Source organism: Acyrthosiphon pisum, chromosome X (genome assembly GCF_005508785.2).
Source record: "Acyrthosiphon pisum isolate AL4f chromosome X, pea_aphid_22Mar2018_4r6ur, whole genome shotgun sequence".
NCBI classification, from domain to species: Eukaryota; Metazoa; Arthropoda; class Insecta; order Hemiptera; family Aphididae; genus Acyrthosiphon; species Acyrthosiphon pisum.
The window spans coordinates 48,982,498-48,982,926 of record NC_042493.1 but is presented as its reverse complement, the minus strand read 5'-3'; positions in this window follow the sequence as shown (position 1 = coordinate 48,982,926).

Sequence of the window (429 nt, the reverse complement as noted above, 5' to 3'; positions counted from 1 at the left end):
CCGTGGCGGCCTCTCACACACCCTCAATTGGGTGCTGGCGGACTTACGCAGCAGCAGGGCAGCAAGTTGGCGGACCAGGGCGGCTCACACACAACACGCCGGATGCTGGCGGACTTATGCGGACTGGGTGAACCAATACGTGAAGACCGCGTACGCGGCTCGCAACGACTATCAGCAATCGACAAAGAGTCGACGGTCTCGCAGGAATGACGGGGTGATGGCACACGTAAATATAGTTTGTCTCGCACACGCGTTGGTGAGGAGCAGATAATAATAAGAAACAAAAAAAATTCACGTACTGTTAGTGGATTGTATATTTATTTTGAACAGCAATATGTGTGGCTGTATTAGCCCACGACGATACAGTGTTTTAGTTAATCGATAATCGTGCCGCAATGGCGACGACAACGAAAAAAAGAAAAGGGTGCC